General features: G+C 44.6%; 4 non-coding genes across 4 annotated transcripts; 2 read left to right on the top strand and 2 right to left on the bottom strand.

Moving 5' to 3' along the window:
* Window positions 1-291: 291 nt before the first annotated feature.
* trnaq-uug (transfer RNA glutamine (anticodon UUG)) lies at window positions 292-363 on the bottom strand. The gene has a single exon. It is a non-coding gene; the product is annotated as a tRNA-Gln (tRNA).
* A 3,350-nt stretch (window positions 364-3,713) lies between these two features.
* trnan-guu (transfer RNA asparagine (anticodon GUU)) lies at window positions 3,714-3,787 on the top strand. Its single transcript has one exon. It is a non-coding gene; the product is annotated as a tRNA-Asn (tRNA).
* A 2,022-nt stretch (window positions 3,788-5,809) lies between these two features.
* Window positions 5,810-5,882, top strand: trnar-acg (transfer RNA arginine (anticodon ACG)). Its single transcript has one exon. It is a non-coding gene; the product is annotated as a tRNA-Arg (tRNA).
* Window positions 5,883-9,712: 3,830 nt separating this feature from the next.
* trnal-cag (transfer RNA leucine (anticodon CAG)) lies at window positions 9,713-9,795 on the bottom strand. The gene has a single exon. It is a non-coding gene; the product is annotated as a tRNA-Leu (tRNA).
* Between the last annotated feature and the right edge of the window lie 4,829 nt (window positions 9,796-14,624).

The raw sequence follows: 14,624 nt of genomic DNA, 5'->3' as shown, positions 1-14,624 counted from the left end.
AAGTCCAGGCTTGAACCTGGTTTGTGCCAGTTATTTGTCAAGCTTGCAGCGATTCTTTCCTTTTCACATCGCCGTGTCTCCTGATGACTCAGGACCAGTTGATGTCCATTTACCTGTCATGGTGACAGAGAACTTTCTCCAGCTCAACCAGGACAAAACTGAGGTCTTAATTGAAGGTGGTGGCAGCGTTGTTAGGGCCTGAGCCTCCTCCCAACCAGCCACAGCCAAGTAGCAGGAGTTGGCCATAGAAAAATCCAATTCCTCTTTCAAAGTCCGTCAGAGACCTGCTGGAGGTTCCACCGAGATTTGAACTCGGATCACTGGATTCAAAGTCCAGAGTGCTAACCATTACACCATGGAACCAGTCTAAGAAAAAGACATGAGTGAGAAAAATTATGGCGCTTATCATGTAGGAGGGACTACAGTGGTTGTCTGGTTTTAATTTTCACAAACATCCATCCATTCATCCATTGTCTTCCGCTCATTCCTGTTAATGGTTGCAGACTCCTTTTTCAGAGCTGGAACCTTCCTCTTGTGTCAGCTTCATGTTCCCATCTCTATGGTAACGGTCAGTTTTGACCCACGTCTTCAATCAGCTGTCAAATAAACTAAAACAATTTTCTATCATGGTTCAGGTTAACAAAATCCTCATCAACTTCTCTGGTCCAATCACATTTATGTTGGCACACAGAGAACAGATCCAGAGTCAGAGCTGAGACTTCAGTCTAACCACCTTAAGCTGGAGGAGAAGAAGCCCTGATTTCTGGGTCTCAGTCTTTTTACTCTCTTGGCTCCACCCACACAGGGCAGGAGAACATCCTCATAGTGAGTCAGTATTTTTCCATGTTTAACCCAATCAGCTCTCAGTGGTTAAGAACAGGTGAGTTAGTGAGTGTGGTTCGTTCTAATCTGATGTCCAAGCTGCAGGGAACAGCAAAGCCAAACAGTACAGAAGCCTTTCAGCATTCATGCAGACTGGAAAGAGGCTGAAATGCTCCCTGCTTCTGGAAGGAGCAGAGATGGAGCCAGAAAAAACACAGAATTTACCCAGACTCTGATTTGAACTAGCAAGAGACTCAAGCTGGTCATGAAGTATGATTGGCTGCCTCTTCGTGATGTCATTCACACACACCTGTATAATCAGGATGTGAGCTGAGGGGGGGGGAGATCGATGAGTCCTGGAGACGTTCAATAATGTCCACAACTTTGGCACCAGGAAGACAGCAGGTGATGGCACCTGGGAGTTCAACAGACCTGATGATTGAACCACCAATCACAAGGATTTCAGCCTCCATTGTAAACAGAGAGTTTAGATGAGAGAGAACCTGCTGTCAGCCTCACCAGTCAGGGCAGTGGCAGAGGCAGCAGAGTTGAATGAAGGAGGACCACCTGGCAGGTCTCAGCTGGAGGTGATGACATCACTGGCCTCAGTCCTCACCAGTGCTCTGCCTAGCAACAGGGACGATGGAGAGAAACCAGTAGTAGCACTCTGAGAGTTGCAGGCAGCAGGAGAGAGACCATGACAGAGTCACCCATGGGAAACTTTTGGATCCACTCAGGACAAGCTGGACAGACACAGATCAAAGTCAGAATTGATGATGATGTCATCAGGGCTTTGATGGTGTCTTTATTTGTACCTAGAATTCTGTCTTTGATGTCAGGAGGACATGAAAGAAACACAACTGAGGAAAGAAGAGGAGAACATTCAGCTTCATTGGAAACACTTGAACTGTTGAACAGTAGAATTTGTTTGAAACAGTTTACAACACTGAGTGACAGGATTGAAGAGGGAAGAGTTTTGTATTTTCAGTTTAATTCTAACTTTAAACTGTGGATGAACATTTTTAGTAGTTCATATTCTAACATACAGAGGAAGTCATGTCATTCCCTTTTTAAAAAAAGAAAAAACATGTGAAGCTCTTCCCCCCAGCTCCAGATGGACAGACAGACATGAGAGAGGCACGGAAGCAAAGAAGTGTTGTGCTCCTCTCCAGTGCTCTGGTGTTGTTGTGTTCTTCTCAGCTCCATCATGAAGACCTGCTGGCACTGGGAGCTGGTGGAAGTTTGCAGCTCTCACTGGAAAGTCCTGAGGCTCCTCCCACTCTGAAGCAGGCAGTTGCTCCCAGCCAGCCCACACTTTCACTCTCTGGTGTAGGAGTGAAGAACAAAATCAGAATCAAGAACCATCTCTCTTTCATTGGGGCTCCTTTCTCCTTGTTCTGATCCAGAAATTCAACAGCTTCTATCATTGATTTGACAGGAAATGTTGATGACACACTGGGATTTTTGTTCTCCTGCTGTCACTGTCAAGTGCCAGTTCAGATGTACTTGATGTTACAGAAAATCCAGCACGGTGGTGCAGTGGTCAGCACTGTCTCCTCACAGCAAGAAGGTTCCAGGTTCTAGTCCCAGCTGGAGCACAGGATCTTTCTGTGTGAGTCTCCATGTTCTCCCTGTTCCTGTGTGGGTTCTCTCTGGTACTCCAGCTTCCTCCCACAGTCCAAAGACATCAAGAGGGGACGAGGCTGATTGATACTCTAAATTGACTGTAGGTGTGACTGTGAGTGTGAATGGTTGTCTGTCTCTATGTGTTGGTCCTGTGATGGACTGATCACCTGTCCAGGGTGAACCCCGCCCCTTGACCAATGTCAGCTGTGATAGGCTCCACCCCCCACGAACCTTAACAAATAATCAGTGGAGAAATGGAAATTTAGCTGCTATGTTGAATCAGAAAAACCTTTTGAAGTAAACTTTTGCTTCAGTCAGAAAGTGGACTGTTGTTAACTCTCACAATGGTTGGTGATTCTGGAGGAAGAAAAAATCCTTACGAACCTCTTTTTAACAGACACACATTTCTAAAGATGCAGGTTCATTTTATTTTTCTTCTTCTAGCAGAGGATGGTTTTGATCCATCAACCTCTGGTTTTGGTCCCAGCTCTCTTCCTCTGCACCTCTCTGCTCTACCATTGACTGAACAGTCCTTGATTTAGGAGAGCAGGATTGTGACAAGAACAGGATTTTGAGTTTCAAATGTTTCCCAGTTTGGCTCTGCAGCAGGAGGTCTTGTAGAAACAGGGACTGACCTGACACCAGCTCCCTCTGGAACAATGGTTCATTCATTCATCGGTGCCAGGAGGCCTAAAAACACACAAAACACCAACTCAATCCAGGACCTTGGATCCTAAACTGAAACTCCATCACACGGTGGCTCTGCTGGGGCTCCCACAGGTGAGTGAGGCTGAGCTCCAGTCTGCTCTGAGGAGGCAGGAGACATCTGCACCACTCAGAGGTTTGGTTGGTGTCTTTGACAAAATCCCAACAAACTCAAATCCTGTTGAATCAGGAAGTTCTAGTTGAACTCTCATCCACGTCACATGACCAAGAAAACCTCCTCTTTCATTCAGACCAGAACAGACAAACATAGAAACATTGTTTCAGCTTCTGATCAAACAATAACAAGTTCTTGATTGTTTGTCATGTTCTATTAATCAGACTGATGATCTCTGGATGTTCTAGGAGGGGGGTCTGTTTCTGATGAAGCCTGTTTGGTCTGGGGGGGTTAAGATGATGGGGCTGTTTCAGTTCTAGTGCTGAAGGCTTTCACCATGACAGTCAGACTCTCCTCTGTCCTTCATGGTCCCTCAAATGTGCAGTGTGGACCTCACAAACTGAATTTAGCCTGAAAACTCTTCATGAAAAGCAGGAGACTCAGAGTCTCTGTGGCGCAATCGGTCAGCGCGCTCGGCTGTTAACCGAGAGGCTGGTGGTTCGAGCCCACCCAGGGACGATGAACAGGCTCTGCTGGTGCTTAGGAGTCGCTGTGTTAATGATCTGAATGTGGACGGACAGACTGACCCTCCACAGCAGACACCTGTGACTGATCTCTGGATGAGAAGTCTTAAATTTAGTCGTCGTGTGTCATGCAGTGTTGAGGAGGCCTGCTGGCTGTGGGTAAAGTGAGGGCTCAGAGTTTGTGGAGTCGGCTCTGGAGTGAAGGGGGTCACTGTTTGGTTCTCAGATGCTCCACCTCAGGTTAGCGAGGTGGTGGAGAAACCAGTGAGAGCTCTGCCAGCTGGAGCCTCTTGGGTCCCGGGAGGCTTCACTCCTGGAGGTGGAAATGATGAGGAGTTTTAAAATCTGCTCCTCTTTCACGCTGACTTGTTTTCTAGGGTTCCCTCTTTTATTCTCCTGGAGATCAAGAGGATCCTGCCATGTTTGTCCAGGAGACCCACAGCACAACAGTCAGTGAATGGGGATGCAGGCAGGCTTTTAATGGGGGTCATTTGAAGTCCCAAGTCCAGTTGGAGCAGAGGGTGGAGTTTGATTCTCCAGGAGTTTTTGTTGTTTTTTTTACCAGTTTCTTTTGGTTTGGAGGAAATCATTCCAGGTGTTTGAAAGAAGGTGAGAGCAACTTTGGAAAATGTTCAACTGGTGTTTTTAAATGTCTTTGCACCAACAAATGGTGGACAGGACAGCTTTTGAGACATTTTAATGCCACCGTTCAACAGTGAATCTGCTGGTTTCCTGTTTTTAGGAGCTGATGGGAGCTGCACAGAGGAGCTCTTTGAGACAGGAACCATTCAGAGCTCCACCCTGCTTCTTCCAGCAGGATCCACAGATCCACCAACACACCAGCTGTTTGATGTGTGGAGGCTTTTGACCAGGATTCCTAGACAGCACAGCTGGACTCACGCAACAGCTAACTTGTTAGCACCGACTAGACAGGAGCGCTTCTATGGTTTTACTCAGTGGTTCAATATTTTTAAGAGATGTCCCATTCAGCCTGTGGGTTTGAGTGATCACTCTTCAGTCTCCTGTTCTGTTTTATTAAAATATTCATTTAAAAGCTCCTGAGAGAGAGAGAGGGAGACAGAGAGAGGGGGGGAGAGAGAGATAGAGGGAGGGGGGGACAGAGAGAGAGAGGGAGAGGGGGGGAGACAGGGAGAGAGAGGGGGGAGGGAGAGAGAGGATCAAACTGATCTCAAACTTGACTTCAAAATTCTCAGATTATAATCATTTGTACTCCTTGATAGATTCATCACTACAGTGTCATAGAGGGTCCATTACTATTGCAGTATATTAAAGAATATAAGAACGAGGTTACCATTCATGGAAATATAATATTTCATGTATTGCAGTATATTTTCAAAGATATAACACTTTAATTTTTTTAATAAGAGAGGCTTTAATGTGAGACTTTAATGTCTGTGTTTGATCTCTGAACTCTGACTCTGATGTCATTGGTGGTGACTGAACTCTACCCCCTGACAGACTGAAGGCTCCTATTGGTGATGTCATCATAAATACATGAAGGTCTTTTTTCAATGGTATAACATTAAAGCTCATCTTCGTAAAACAATCAAGTTACCTGAACTAAATTCTTGAAAAAATGACTGTCACTGACTTAAATAAATCAAATCTACTTCAAAGTTCCTTCTGTTGTCATAAGTCGGCCATTTTCAGTGTACTTGTAGTTCCAGAACATTCCAAGAGGAGATGATATGAATCATTTTGTTAGATGAACTCAATTCCTCTGCTTTGATGTTGGTGGACTGAGGGGAGTTTGCCTGAACCTGCTTGGACCTGCTGGCTCCTGCTCAGTCCCTCACTCAGCCTCACTCAGCCTCAGCAGCACCGCTCCACTGAGGACTGATTCAGGTTCCTAGCAACCAAATAGGAGGAGAGCTGAACCTTCTTGCTGGGAGGCCACAGTGCTGACCACTGCACCATTGTGTCCCCTGAAAATGCCACCACCTTGTTGGGATTTTCTGTAACAGCAAGCACACATGAACACAGCCGCTTCTTCACAGGGCTGGTGGTGCAATGGATAACGCGTCTGACTACGGATCAGAAGATTCTAGGTTCAATTCCTGGCCGGCTCGCTTTGAACTTTATACTGAGAAGATGAAGTGAGAACCAGTGATCAAAGTCACTGAAGTCCTCCCAGGTTTCCTCCTTGTCAGCTGGAAACATGAACACATGAATGATCCTGCTACCTCTCATGTTAAGCTGCACTTGACAGTGACAGCAGGAGAACAAAAATCCCAGTGTGTCATCAACATTTCCTGTCAAATCAATGATAGAAGCTGTTGAGTTTCTGGATCAGAACAAGGAGAAAGGAGCCCCAATGAAAGAGAGATGGTTCTTGATTCTGATTTTGTTCTTCACTCCTACACCAGAGAGTGAAAGTGTGGGCTGGCTGGGAGCAACTGCCTGCTTCAGAGTGGGAGGAGCCTCAGGACTTTCCAGTGAGAGCTGCAAACTTCCACCAGCGCCCAGTGCCAGCAGGTCTTCATGATGGAGCTGAGAAGAACACAACAACACCAGAGCACTGGAGAGGAGCACAACACTTCTTTGCTTCCTGGCCACTCTCATGTCTGTCTGTCCATCTGGAGCTGGGGGGAGGAGCTTCACATGGTTTTTATTTTTTTAAAAAGGGAATGACATGACTTCCTCTGTATGTTAGAATATGAACTACTAAAAATGTTCATCCACAGTTTAAAGTTAGAATTAAGTTTAAAGTAGAAAACTCTTCCCTCTTCAATCCTGTCACTCAGTGTTGTAAACTGTTTCAAACAAATTCTACTGTTCAACAGTTCAAGTGTCTCAAATGAAGCTGAATGTTCTCCTCTACTTTCCTCAATTGGGTTTCTTTCATGTCCTCCTGACATCAAAGACAGAATTCTAGCTACTGTCAAAGCCCTGATGACATCATCAGGAATTCTGACCTGTCCAGGGTGAACCCTGCCTCTTGAACAATGTCACCTGGGATCGCCCCCCCCCCCCCCCCCCATGACCCTTAAAGGATGAGAACAGAAAGTGGATGGAGGGATGGACTCAACACTGAAATCAGCTGATCTGATCCACATTCTAATGTTTCCTGTCCCTCTTTAGGAGTCAGTGAGAATAGTAGTGTATATAATAATGTATATCCAACCTTGTAGTATCTTTCCAAAGCTTTTAGTACTTCTTCTAGTTTCTACTTGTAGTTTTAGTGTCTGGATCTTTTCTTTTGATGTCCTGCTGTCTGCTCTTTGCTTTTGGAGCTTCCTTCAACAACTACCAGGCCTCCTGGGTACTGTAGGAAACATGGTCAAGTTCTTCTGACTTCTCCAGGAACGTCCTGCTCACATTGGTCTGTCTTCATTTTGACTCCTCCCACTGCCACAATGACCAGCCTTTATACTCTTGGTGACTGGGGCCCTGGTTGCTGCAGGCCTCAACACCAGCCTGTGGTTGTGAGCAGGGCAGAACAGAACTGACAGTATCTCCCATGCAGGACCTGGGTCAGCACCTGGTGCCAGCTGGGGCGCCGCTTTAACCTGGACCCCTAGAAGATCTTCTCCAGGAACTGGTCTTTTTCAATCGAAACAGCATGAAACTACAAGTAAAGAATTAAAATTATTTAATTCACAATGAAGCCTCTGTCAAAAAACAAAGGAACAACTGACTACCTCACCATGACTTCACCCTGATCACCAGGAGGTAACCTGGTAGTCAGAGCAGCGATGCTCAGGTCTGTGGACTCAGAGGAGGGTTCTTCTTTTGGTCACAGGTTTGAAGACCTCAGTGGAAGAGAGAGGAGAGGTAGTTAGAGACCTGCCACACGTCTCCAGTGACCTGGGACATGATGGCAGTGGTGGGATTTGAACCCATGCCTCCTCAGAGACTGGAACCTTAATCCAGCACCTTAGACCGCTCGGCCACACTACCTCACTGTGCTGCTCTCTGAGTTGGTCTGCTAAAGGCATGTTGAAGAGGAAGTAACAATGATATCAAACGTATTCTGAAGGGGGACCCCTTTCCTCCACGGTCACAGGAAGTGACGACAGCGCTGCTAGAAGCAGGAAAGAAATGGTAAAAGGACTCAGTTTGTACAGAGCCTTTCTACCTCAGCAGCACTCAAGGAGCTGAACAATGTCCTCTCATTCACACACACTCACACACTGATGCTGAAGGCTGCCATGCAAGGAGCCAACCTACTCATCAGAAGTATTTAGGGGTTCAGTATCTTACTCAAGGACACTTTGACATGGTCACTGGAGAAAGTGAGGATCAAACCAGCCACCCTTTGGTTGCCAGACGGCCATGCTACTCCTGAGTCATGTGACCTGGATAAGATGGTGAACTACAGCTGATCGCCATGCTAGCAAACCTCTTTTGTTTGGTTTGGTTGTTGTTTAGTGACTGTGGATGAATACACAGGAGAAGTTGAGCATAAATTTGTGTTCCCTGTTCACTTGAATGTATGCAGGAGTGTGAGGTGGAAATAATAGTTGGAGGAGAATGAGAGTTCAGTCTCAGCGCTATGACCTGTGCTGACACTAAAACATGTCAGCCCACAGAACAAAGATGGCAGTCCTCTGGGAAAGCAGGTACACCACACATACATGAAGAAACCCTACAGGAAACAAATATGTTGCCAGAGACTTTTACTCTGTTTCTGTTGTTTACCCAAGTACAGGATTGGAGGGAGACTGATGGTCGCTGTTTGGGTTTTTGGAAAACAAGGAGGCTGTGGCTTCAAGCTGGATTCTCAGAGACTATTTCCCCAACCTCTACATTGGTATCTACACTGTCATCCAGTCATGTGACTGAAGTCATCCAGTCATGTCAGTGATGTCACTTGGCAGGACTGTCATTGCCGTCTCATTCTAGAAAAGAATCCAGACTCCACCTGTGGCTCCAGGATAACTGATGGACCTCTGGTTGGAGGCTGGACGATGATGTTTGGACTGGAAGGAAAACTCCTTGTCCAAATTCCATTGTGTTCAAGTTTAAAGTCCCACAATAAGAAGTAGCTGAATCTGACAGGCGGAGGTTTGGAACTACAAGATGGTGATGTTTCCTTGACTTGATGCTCTGACTGTCAGGGTAGATGACAGCTTCTTTCTGCTGCTGCATCTGAGTGGCTATGATTGGAGCTTTTACCTCCCAAGGTTGTCTGGTTCCAGGGGAAATTTTAGAATTCCAGTCCCCAACCTTGGCTGTTCTGAAACTCTTCTCCTGAATCACTCCTGAGCTGCAGCAAGAACAAATACCAGTGCCAACCAGATCAACTTCATGGCTGCTAACAGCCTCAGACACTTGATTTCCATCAATCTGGAGCCAAGAAGGCCCTCACCTGTGGTTCTCCTCCAGGAGGGTCCAGGTTCTGCCATTGTGGCTCCTGGTGCCACTGCCAGAGAGCCTCAGCTGCACACTGCAACATTTCAACAGGAGATTGACATTCCTTCAAATGTCCTGACATCTGATTCCAATGGTTCTGTTCCATATTTATATTTTAAATCAATCACACAATGAAAGCTGCCTCAGCTGGTTTAAGAGAGAGAACAAGCTAAGAGATCTGAAACCAGTAAAATATGCTTTTCTGTGTGCAAATTAGTGAGGGGCACGGAAGGATGTTTACCACCAATACAGAACCCAGACTTTAGTCATGTGATGAGATGGAGTCTCTGATTATGAAGTTAATGGACAAAACGTGAATTGAAAGAAAACACATTCCTTCAGTAGACTTTGATCCAACATTGAAGTTAGAGTTTGGTGGCTGCTCCATGTTGGAGGAAACCAGGCGATGTTGGACCGTCACAGGGAAGCTCCTTTGCCTCCTCTGCTGCCAGTTCAACCACTCACTCCCATCAGTGGAGAGCAGCTTCAACTGGGTTTGGAATTTACCACTGTGGATGCATAGGAATGTGGAGAAAATGTCCTTTGTCAGAAGTGGGATTTGAACCCACGCCTCCAGGAGAGACTGCGACCTGAACGCAGCGCCTTAGACCGCTCGGCCATCCTGACAGAAACTGACAGTTGCAGACTGAATTAATTCACTGACAAAGTAGAATTTTTTAAATTGTTAACATTAAACACACAGTCTGAGTTCATGGCAGGAAGAAATGATTTTCATTTTTCTAAAGGACAAGAAATGAACCAGAACATTAGAACCACATTGCATCTCTTGATCAGTTTGTTACATGGGACACCTTCCAGACAGGAAGGTCCCACCAAGACTTGAACTGGGATCACTGGATCCAGAGTTCTCACCCTTCCATCATGGAACCAAACACAAGGAGGAGGTTCCTCAAAATACCACTTGACACCACCTGCAATCAACCTGTTGATATTTGGAGGTTCATCTTGCTCTTGTTCCAGACTACATTGGCAAAAGGATCATGAACCACAAGGAAATCAAGGAACTCCAGATTTATTCAGGACTTTCTAACTCCATCGTATGACCTGGGAGCAAAGACTGGCCAGGCCTTTCTTAATTTATCAGTTAATTACTGCTTCAACAAACATGCCACTTAATTAAGTTACCAGAATTTCTCTCATTGAAAAACCCACCAGCCTGATTTCTTGACACGACATGAAAAATTCTCCAAGAACCCACAGTTGGGTGGAAAGACACCAGGTTAACCAGGAGGAGTCCTGCTCCTGAACCATGGATGGAACAAAGTCCACTGGAAAACTCAGCAGTTCCTGAGTGCCAGATCCATCCGGGAGCTTGGGTCTCCCCTTGACTGTGGTGATCCATGAGATCAAGGAGGACAGAGGAAAGAAGGATCCTGTTGGAGATCTCCTCCCTTCTTCCTCCACTTCACTACTACTTGGATGTCAGGAATATGAGGTACTTTACTCAAATGACGTATTAGGAGTTTCCTGTTTGACAAGAAGGAAGTCAGAGGTTCATACCTCACTTGTTGGTGGTGCCCTCAACCTGCTGAGAGCATCACTTAGTTCTCTACAGAGAAACATGGCAGCTCTGCTGAAGGCTGCAGGAAACCTGCTGGAACTGAGACTTGGACTCAGGTCACTGGATTCAAAGTCCAGGGTGCCAACAGGTCCACCAGGGCATCTGTGCTTTACTTACCGTGTAAAAAAGGACCACAGTGGTCGTCTGGTTTTAATTTAACAAACAAATACGGTTGAAAACTTTGAGACAGAGACACAGGGCTCTTATTTGAAGGGCCATGGGATGGGAAATATCCCAGACCTCTGAGATCAGAGCGCTCACTTTGATCTCAGGGTCCTGACTTTGGGGGTCCTTCCTTTGGTCTTCAAATACTTGTGGTTTTTATTGGCAGAACTTTCAACTTGCATGCAAAAAGAGAATCACAGTCAATCACAGTCCCAGCAGACAGTGTTTATTTCTAATAAATCAGACAATCGCACAAATGAGAATGAAAGGAAAAAAACAATAAAATGTTTTAAAAACCTTCTCCACTCTGAAGCTTTTTAAAGTTCATTTGAAGGTTCAAAGGTGGAGGTGAGGAGGTCACCCTGATCCTCCCTGTCGTCACTGCCAGGATTCTTTCTTCTGGTGCTGTGGTTCTTCTGATGAAGGGGGCGTGATGTTTGCTGTCTCAGGCTCCACCAAATGTCCTCTTTAGGACGCCACAATGTGGCCTCTTCACTGCTCCATCTTCCCTGCATCGGAGACACCAGGGTTCCTCCTGGTGCCGACCCCATCGTCCTTCTACCCAATGGTGCGGCCATGGATCCTCAGAGGAGGCTGGGATCCTTCTTCTCATCAGAGCCACAGTTTTTCCTGGAGGGAACAACAGGAGCTTTGTTGTAATGTTTTGCTCGGTGTTTCCTGCTCAGAGCGTCAGGATCTGTGACGCCATCTTGTGGTAGGGGGTCATCATCTTGTTGTGTGGTAGTGGATTCATTGATCTGCTGTTTCAACACATTCAAGTTCATTATCCTACAAGTCAAAGTACATTTGGTGTGGAGTTTTAGTTTCTGGCCTCAATCATAACGTGTGCCTTTCTTCTTCATGAACATTTCTCAGCTTTGTAAGTTTATTCTAGTTTTTCTTCCTCACTTTTCTATTCCATTGTTGTTGAAGATTCTACTGCAGGTTGGAGTTCCCTGTTGACTGAAGCAGAAACAGGAACAACAAGCTGGAGGCTGTCAGAGCTCCAAGTTGGGGGCTGATATTAAAGTAGGAGATGAACACATCCAGGTTAGCATCCCTCTCAGAAGCTGCTACTTTAGCTCTTCAGGATACAGCAGCCTAGCATAGCTTCATCTGGCCAGTTAGTGGCCCACTTTGATGTCTGGGATATCAGGTTCAAGGTTCTTCACAGCTCTGAATGAAGGCTTTCTAAAGTGTCAACCAATACTCCAGTTGTAAAAAACAATCAGGGGGGATGGTAGATTTTGATGTCTAGGAACAGATCATTTGTGCTGATGACAGCGCATCAGGTGAGAGACCAACAGTGTACCCTTACTCCTCTCAAACAACATGCATGCAATGGATATTACCTGTCTGCTACTCCTGTCATTGATCTTGACCAAGCCCCCAGGCTGACACTGCTACCACTGCTCCTACATAGTTAGAGTCAAATGCAGAGGACATTTTCCCACCGGGTGCAAGTGCAACTTCATACTCATGCTAGCTATAAATCTGGGAATTCATCTATATTTTGAAACAAAACATTCTCAAGTCAAGTCCATTTTAATTAAAGTGCAAGAGCAAAAGAATTAAACAAATGTACTGTGGCAGGATGGCGCTACACTCCCCACCATGAGGGGCAGTGTGGAAGACGATAGTGAGTGGTCACCTCGAAGTAGACCTGGTCCGACCCTTCTCCGTCCTTTCCACTTCCTCTCCCTCCTTTACAGAGCTGACAGCCGTGCGTGGTGGCGTCTCGCTGGTCAGCAGATCGGTTACAAACAAAGGAATCTCAAAACCTCAAAATAATGCTACAGTGATGTCGGAAGAATTGCTAATGAACTCAAAATGATGCTAACAGTAATGGAGGAAGAGTTGCTAATAACCTCAAAATAATGCTACAATGATGTTGTAAAAATTGCTAATGATCTCAAAATGATGCGACAGTGATGTCGGAAGAATTCCTAATGATCTCAAAATGATGCGAAAGTGATGTCATAGGAATTGCTAATGAACTCAAAATTATGCTAACAGTAATGTAGTGATAGTTGCTAATAAACTCAAAGTGATGCTGACAGTCGTGTAGCAAGAGTTGCTACGAACCACAAAATAATGTGACAGTGATGTCGGAAGAATTGCTAATGATCTCAAAATGATGTGAGAGTGATGTCGTAAGAATTACGAATGAACACAAAATGATGCTAAAAGAAATGTAGTGATAGTTGCTAATAAACTCAGTGAGGCTTACAGTAATGTAGTAAGAGTTTCGAACAACCTCAAAGTGATGCTGACATTCGTGTTGTAAGAGTTGCTACTAACCTCAAAATAATGCTACAGTGATGTCGTAGGAATTGCGAATGAACGCAAAATAATGCGAAAGTAATGTCGGAAGAATTGCTAATGAACTCAAAATGATGCTAACAGTAATGGAGTGAATGTTTCGAATAACCTCAAAGTGATGCTGACAGTCATGTACTAAGAGTTGCTACGAACCTCAAAATATTGCGACAGTGATGGAGTAAGAATTGCTAATGAACTCAAGATGATGCTAACAGTAATGGAGTGAAACTTTCGAATAACCTCAAAGTGATGCTGACAGTCATGTAGTAAGTGTTGCTAAAAAACCTCAAAATAATGCGACAGTAATGTAGTCAAAGTTGCTACGAACCTTAAAATATTGCGACAGTGATGTCGGAAGAATTGCTAATGAACTCAAAATGATGCTAACAGTAATTTCGTGATAGTTGCTAATCAACTCAGTGATGCTTACAGTAATGTAGTAAGTGTTTCGAATAACCTCAAAGTGATGCTGACAGTCATGTACTAAGAGTTGCTACGAACCTCAAAATAATGTGAGAGTAATGTAGTAAATGTTGCTACGAACCTCAAAATAATGCGACAGTAATGTAGTAAGAATTGCTAATGAACTTAAAATGATGCTAACAGTAATGTAGTGATAGTTGCTAATCAAGTCAGTGATGCTTACAGTAATGTAGTAAGTGTTTCGAACAACCTCAAAGTGATGCAAGCAGTCATGTAGTAAGAGTTTCTACGAACCTCAAAATAATGCGACAGTGATGTCGGAAAAATTGATAAAGATCTCAAAATGATGCAAATGTGATGTCAGAAGAATTGGTAATGATCTCAAAATGATGCAACAGTGATGTCAGAAGAATTGGTAATGATCTCAAAATGATGCTAACAGTAATGGAGTGAACGTTTCTAATAACCTCAAAGTGATGCTGACAGTCATGTACTAAGAGTTGCTACGAACATCAAAATAATGCGACAGTAATGTAGTAAAAGTTGCTACAAACATCAAAATAATGCGACAATAATGTAGTAAAAGTTGCTACGAACCTCAAAATATTGCGACAGTGATGTCGGAAGAATTGCTGATGAACTCAAGATGATGCTAACAGTAATGGAGTGAAACTTTCGAATAACCTCAAAGTGATGCTGACAGTCATGTACAAAGAGTTGCTACGAACCTCAAAATAATGCGACAGTAATGTAGTAAAAGTTGCTACGAACCTCAAAATATTGCGACAGTGATGTAGTAAGAATTGCTAATGAACTCAAGATGATGCTAACAGTAATGGAGTGAAACTTTCGAATAACCTCAAAGTGATGCTGACAGTCATGTACTAAGAGTTGCTACGAACCTCAAAATAATGCGACAGTAGTGTAGTAAAAGTTGCTACGAACATCAAAATATTGCGACAGT

Source organism: Aulostomus chinensis, chromosome 1 (assembly GCF_037954235.1).
Source record: "Aulostomus chinensis isolate RoL2024-O1b breed Wild chromosome 1, RoL_Achi_v1.0, whole genome shotgun sequence".
NCBI lineage: Eukaryota > Metazoa > Chordata > Actinopteri > Syngnathiformes > Aulostomidae > Aulostomus > Aulostomus chinensis.
The sequence above is the reverse complement of the archived record's forward strand: the minus strand, read 5'-3'. Positions and strand labels throughout refer to the sequence as shown.